This window comes from Bos mutus, chromosome 11, assembly GCF_027580195.1.
Source record: "Bos mutus isolate GX-2022 chromosome 11, NWIPB_WYAK_1.1, whole genome shotgun sequence".
Taxonomy (NCBI): domain Eukaryota; kingdom Metazoa; phylum Chordata; class Mammalia; order Artiodactyla; family Bovidae; genus Bos; species Bos mutus.
The window spans coordinates 56,106,799-56,113,733 of record NC_091627.1 but is presented as its reverse complement, the minus strand read 5'-3'; positions in this window follow the sequence as shown (position 1 = coordinate 56,113,733).

Genomic DNA, 6,935 nt, shown 5'->3' with positions numbered 1-6,935 from the left:
CAGAGTGCCGGTTCCCTTGGCTGCAAACTTGTACATAGCCTGACTTCCCCTCCTGCCTCCTTGGAGCAGCTTTCTCAGAGCCACTGAGATGCTATCTCCCGGGCTCAAGAGTCCTGAACATTTCCACCAAATAAAACTCTCTATTTTCAGGTTGTGACTTTATCTTTTAAATAAATAAAGTCATCTGCTCCAGGACCCATTAGAAAACATATTACATTTGCATGTAGACTGTCTGGAGATAAAAAATGGATTTGGTATTTCCTTTCTGTACTATTGCACTTCAAATTAACCTAAGCAAAGTAAGGGCATGAATCCCTTTGAGAAATGTTGTTATATACCACACAGTTTATTATGTTATTATTTGTTTTCATATTGTTTTCTCCCAGTAGGCTGTGAACTTTCCAAGGTTAGGAATAGCCCTTCATCCACATCTTCAGATGAGCTATCTACGTAAAAGCAAAATCTCTATTTATACTACCTATTCTCTACTTCTACTAGGAGGTTCTAAAGAAAGCAGTGGTTTGCTTTGCTGAAAGCTCAGTTGAAACTCTCTTCATTTCTGTGAACATTGTAGGTGATATGAAGGGTTTCCAGCTTTATTGAATCTAATCTAGTGTAACTGACTGTGAAAGCATTCAGAGCCATTATTCTGAAACTCACCTCTTTGTACTTGTCTCAGGAGGGGTTTGGGGCAGGTATAAACAAGCCTCGCAAAGAGAAGGCTTGAGTGCCTTCCACCTCTGCCATCCAGTGTCCAAAGCAACCATCAATATTTTATCACAACATGGCTCTCCCACTGAGCTCAGACAAAGCCTTAGCATTCTTCTGGAGGGGGTGCTCCAGGCATATGCTAACAGTGGATGGGAAGTGGCAGCTGAGATGAAGTCTGTTTGCCAGTTTAGGGGGACTGAGCCACAGATGTCCTCTAAAACTCCCTTTTTGACTAACTTCTTAATATCCACTCACATTTCTGAGATGAACTCCATTTGCCTAAGCAAGCCACTCCAAATCTGAGCATGGTCAGCAGATTCTTTTGCTTCATATGCTTTTACCTTAAAGTGTTACCATTAATTTAATTGAGTAATTGAATTATTTTACTTTGCATTGGTTGAGTTCAATAATCCTGGTCTCAAAGTAGACACACAGTTTATTTCCTTTCTTCTAGGCAGGATCTGTACTCAAAAAAAAAAAAAAAAAAAAGTCAAACTTCTTGCCCATCTCTAGTATAAACAGTCTATTTGTCTTAAAAACCTCTTATTTTTTTCCCAATTCTGTCTACTGAAAAAGAAATTGTATGACTTAACAGATGAGAGTTATGTATTATTTGGTGGACAAAACAGAATTTAAACCCAGAATGCAGCTTCTCAGATAACTTGGAGGGAGTAGTCTGAAGAGGTAAAGGGAGAGGCGTTTTTGCAATAAAGACCAGGTAATTGGAACATTAAAAGATTATTATTGATTCAAGAAAGTCAGATATCTCAATTTAAGGAATTTAGTGCTTTTCTAACTATGGGAAGATGCAAAAAGGCTGAGCTCACTGAAGTCAATCAGCTATCTGGGGCTAGCATCCTGTGCTTTCTCATCCTGAGTCTGCTCAGGGTGCTCCATTGTGGGGTGCCTGCAGGGGCTGATGGCTCGATGGCGGCATCCTATTTCTATCCTGAGTTTCCTCAAGGCTCACATCAGGGTGGCTGTAATGTGATGGCTTGATGGCTACAACATCCTTTATTTATTAATATGGCAGGCAACATCTTTTTCATTGATAAACTCTCTATACTATACATATCCTAAGACCTATGTGTTTCAGGTCTCACCCTCCTTCCTTGATTCCTCTTATTACCTCTGTTCTCATGGTTCCCAGTCCTTCCTCCAAAGGGAGTCTGTTGGACACACTTGGCTTCATTGACTTCTCTGAGGCAAAGCACTATAGCTTTTAAATCTTCGTATTTCTGTAATGCTGGGAATGATATTTGGCACACAGTGAGTTTCCAATAAAGTCTGTGAAGTGAATGGATTTGTATGTATGGAGGTTTATAGCTTATCAAGTTTTTTTTTTTTTTCCACACTCATTATTTCTCTTTTAGATTCTCAAAATGACTCTGTATGACACTACCCTTATGGCAGAAAATGAAGAGGAACTGAAAAGCCTCTTGATGAAAGTGAAAGAAGAGAGTGAAAAAGTTGGCTTAAAGCTCAACATTCAGAAAACGAAGATCATGGCATCTGGTCCCACCACTTCATGGGAATTAGATGGGGAAACAGTGGAAACAGTGTCAGACTTTATTTTTCTGGGCTCCAAAATCACTACAGTTGGTGACTGCAGCCATGAAATTAAAAGACGCTTACTCCTTGGAAGAAAAGTTATGACCAACCTAGATAGCATATTCAAAAGCAGAGACATTACTTTGCCAACAAAGGTCCGTCTAGTCAAGGCTATGGTTTTTCCTGTGGTCATGTATGGATGTGAGAGTTGGACTGTGAAGAAGGCTGAGCGGCGAAGAATTGATGCTTTTGAAGTGTGGTGTTGGAGAAGACTCTTGAGAGTCCCTTGGACTGCAAGGAGATCCAACCAGTCCATCCTAAAGGAGATCGGTTCTGGGTGTTCATTGGAAGGACTGATGCTGAAGCTGAAACTCCAGTACTTTGGCCACCTCATGCAAAGAGTTGACTCATTGGAAAAGACTCTGATGCTGGGAGGGATTGAGGGCAGGAGGAGAAGGGGACGACAGAGGATGAGATGGCTGGATGGCATCACTGACTCGATGGACGTGAGTCTGAGTGAACTCCGGGAGTTGGTGATGGACAGGGAGGCCTGGTGTGCTGCGATTCATGGGGTCTCAAAGAGTCAGACATGACTGAGCGACTGAACTGAACTGAACTTACTAAAGGAAAGTATTAATCTAGAACAGGACTCAGTAGCTCAGAGAGATTAGGTAACTGTTCTGAAGATGCACAGCAAGTAAGAAACAAAACTGGATTCAGTCTTACTCTTCTAACTGTAAGCCATCATCCCTCCCACCCCCACCCCCACCCCTACACCCCACATCACTGTACTTCTTGGTTATGAGCAATTACATATCATTCACTGCTATATTCTGGGTTCATATCATCTCTACACCTAGATTATAAAGCCCCTCAAGGGTAAGGCAAGTATCTCGCTCTTATTCTTTTTGTGCCTTTTCTTTCATTATTGTAATAGACTGGCGATTTTAAAAGTGTGTATTCTGTATTATCTGATCCCTGGGCACCACAGATCACTGTAAGATTAATTTTTTTAGCCTTTCTTTGCCAAAAATCTGATTTGTCTAATGAGGTCATTAAAAAGAAGCATGAAATATATTCAAAAGAATCTTGAATTTTATACTGTGATGGCAGTATCTGAGCACATGTGAAAAACCATTAAAGAAGCTGGTATGCTTATTAAATCTTACAAAATTTTTTCCTTTAGTCACTGTAAGTGGAGAGACTTCAATATAACACTTGCTTGCCAAGAATCACAAATGATCTATGGGGACATAGTCTAATAATAAATTCTGGCGCATGAAGATGGGTCCTGGTTCTATGAAGGTATCTTACCCTCTGTTCTGATTGATAATTTTCCCAGCAAAGAAATAATGGTTAAGCAAACTTGGTATGTCCCTTGAACGCATCCCCATTACATATTCTGACTGCAAGTTAGTGTGCCTGATACATAGTGAGGCCAAACAAACCAAAATGTTGGAGTTTGGAGCAGAGAAAGATTTAATGCAGGGCTGAGCAAGGAGAACCGGTGCCTGTGTTCAGAATACCTGGAACTCCCTGAAGGATTTCAGCAAAGCATTTTTAAAAGCCAAGGGATGGAGAGCGGCTTCAGGGTATGTGATCAGCTCACAAGCTGGCAAGCTGTTGGAATTCTGGGTGAGAGCATAGTAGTTGGTCAAAGAGGGACAATTTAGAGGTTTACATGTGAATAAATTTGGGATGCAACTATGTAAATTTCAAATACTGAAAGGCAGCTTTCATGGCTAGCCAACAGCCAAATTTTGATCCTTTGTCTATTCTCTCTTGGCTCCTCAAATCCACCCTCTACCTTGTGGAAAATAGGGGACCCTCCTATATTGTTGGTGGGAATGTAAATTGGTACAGACATAATGGAGAACAGTATGGCGGTACCTGGAAAAATTGAAAACAGAGCTACCATACGATCCTTCAATCCCATTCCTGGTCGTATATCTTAAGAAAACCATAATTCAAAGCAATACATGCACCCAATGTTCATAGCAGCACTGTTTGCAATAGCTAAGACATGGGAACAAACTAAGTGCCCATCATCAGATGACTGGCTTAAAATGTTTTCTATGTGAATATATACACGCACATGCACAATGAAACATTACTCAGCAATTAAAAAAGATTGTCTTTTGCAGCAACATAGACCTAGAGATTATCATATTAAGTGAAGTAAGTCAAGAAATACAAATATTATATGATACACATGTAAAATCTAAAAAATAAGACAAATGAATCTATTTACCAAATAGCAACAGATTCATAGAAATAGAACACAAACTTGTACCTGGCTACCAAAGGGGAAAAGGAGGAGGAGGGCTAAATTAGGAGTATGGGATGCATAGATACAAACTACTATACATAAAGTTAAGCAGCAAGATTTACTATATATCACAGGGAATAATACTCAATATCTTATAATAACCTACAAGATATTGGGTATTATAATGGATTATATGGAAAATAATCTGAAAAATTTCACCCTCTGTCTTTTGCAATCTGCTTTGCTCCCTAGGAACTGACATATATGGCTGATGTTAGTGGGCTTTGCTTTCTCTTTGGTTTCTGGCTTGACAAATGGAAGGTGCTGGCTGGAGCTCTGGGCAGGGAACTAGTAGTCATGGCATTTATTCTCCCGGGTCCTTCTCTGCCATGGGATGGCACCACTTTGCAGGGGCCAGGTTCCTTGAGCTACAGGACTCATAGGGTCTGGTAACCCCTCCCTCTGTCTCCTGAGAGTAATTCACCTTCCTTGTTGCTTTCCTTAATTCTTCTCTTTATACTGTCCTCCTTTTTTGTTCACCTTTTCTGAATGTGCCATCTATTTCCTGAGGGTGTCTTTAACTGTCTGTCATGTATTTTTATTAGTGACCAAGCTGTGGCACTTTTCCAGCTTTTCCAAAATTGCACATAGGAATTCAAAAGCAGTCTAAACAATGCAGAAGAGAGTGAGGCCTCCCTCCCATTACTCTTTAAAGCCAGGTTTTTATTTATACACAATTTTTTTTAAAGAGAGATTGTTTGCAACTAGATTAACAAAGTTTTGTCTACAGTTAGCTAACTCTGACCTGTGAAAATAGCTTATCTCCTATGCAATGCAGTTTATTATAATAAGTTTTCACTGATTTCCCACAAAGCTGAGTCTGTCCTAGAAAAATCAAATTGAACTTGGAGATGTGTAATTCAAGGTCAGTTGGATTCAACAGTAATTCAAGGTCATCCTGTGAAACTCAACTCCAGCTGCCAGGACAGCCAGAGCCTCTTGGGAAGGGTAGTTGATTGTGGGGTGGGGGTGCTGTTGGTTAAAGAGGAATTTATCTTCATTGTCACCTCTGAGCTTTCAAAAGCTTCAAAAGAAACTTCTGTGTTAATTTGCCTCTTATGTCCATAGACAGAATAGGATGTTTCCACTTGGGATGTAAATTTTGTTTTTCCTGACCTGCCCCACCTCAATCTTGCTCTTTCTACTCCAACTAAAAGTTCTTTTCTTCCCTTCAAGGTGGAACTGAAATTTCCCTTCCTCTCCAAAGCCATCCTTCCTATGTATGAGTACAAGGAGTGTGTCTTATGGTCCCTTTAATGCCTCCCATCGGTTAGAGTGGATTAGGCCCTCAGCTATTACTTCTGGGCTGGGGATGGGATATCAAAGTGACTTTGTGGCTTCAAACAATTTTAAGATTTGAACTCACATATGTGTTTGTTCAATTAAATGCAGAATTTCAAACAAAAGAATTTGGGGGCTGTGTCACACAGCTTGCAGGATCTTAGTTTCCTGACCAGGGATCGAACCTGCACCTCCAACAGTGGCAATGTGAAGTCCTAACCAGTGGAGTGCCAGGGAATGCCCCCAAATAAAATCTTCTTATTTAAAAACTAGAAATATATCTATTTGTATTTCTTCATGACATTTCTTAGGTGACTCTTGTTCATCCTTTAGAACTCATCTCAGGAATATTCCTGGCCTTTGTCAGTATCTTATGCTCTGAGCTGGGTTTGGATATCCTGCCTCAGCATATCTGGACCATCTTGGTCACAAGACTTCACAGTGTTGAGTTGCCCTTGATTAGCTCCCATTTTTTCTCCCTTTATATTATGAACTCCTTGGGGGCAGGGGCCATGGTTTTTAACATTGTATACTTGAGGCTGAACACAGAGCTGGCACACAGGCTTATGAAAAGCAAGAATGGAAAAAAAAATGAATATAAAGACCATCATTTGTGCTTCTTTATTTAGGATTGAGTTTCAGTGCACATAATAATGGGCTTCCCACGTGACTCACTGATAAAGAATCCACCTGCCAATGCAGGAGATGCACGAGATATGGGGTTGATCCCTGGATTGGGAAGAGTTCCTGGAGGAGAAAATGACAACCTACTCCAATATTCTTTGCCTGGGAAATCCCATGGACAGAGGAGCCTGGTAGGCTCCAGTCCATGGGGTTGAAAGAGTTGGATAAGACTTAGCGATTGAGCATGGACGTGAGCACATAATAATAACTGGAGGAATTTGCAAAAAAAATCATGCACCTACGTCTTGTCCTTCTGTGTCCATTATTCCCTGCGGATTCTGATTCATCAAGTCTGGGGTAAGAGCACAAGAATGTGAATGTTTGAAAGCACACGCTAGTGGTTTTGACAGAGGCAAAGGAAAAGAACCATCGATCTGAT